The following is a 271-nucleotide window of genomic DNA, read 5'->3' on the forward strand; positions in this document are numbered from 1 at the left end:
AGAATCACCTCAGATTTCTCAGCAGAGACAATCAAAGCAAGAAGAGCCTGAAATGATGTATGCCATGCCATAAAAACAAACAGCTATCAACCAAGAATACTGCACCCAGCTAAACTCTCCTTCATAACTGAAGGCCAAATAAAAACCTTCCATAGCAATGAAAAATTGAAAAAATGTATCTCCACCAAACCAGCCCTACAAAAGATTCTTAAAGATGTCCTACACATAGAAAACCAACAAGACCGCAATAAAGGCCAAGAAACTGCACCCA

The sequence above is a fragment of the Dipodomys ordii genome, unplaced genomic scaffold (assembly GCF_000151885.1).
Source record: "Dipodomys ordii isolate 6190 unplaced genomic scaffold, Dord_2.0 Scaffold73, whole genome shotgun sequence".
Lineage (NCBI taxonomy): Eukaryota > Metazoa > Chordata > Mammalia > Rodentia > Heteromyidae > Dipodomys > Dipodomys ordii.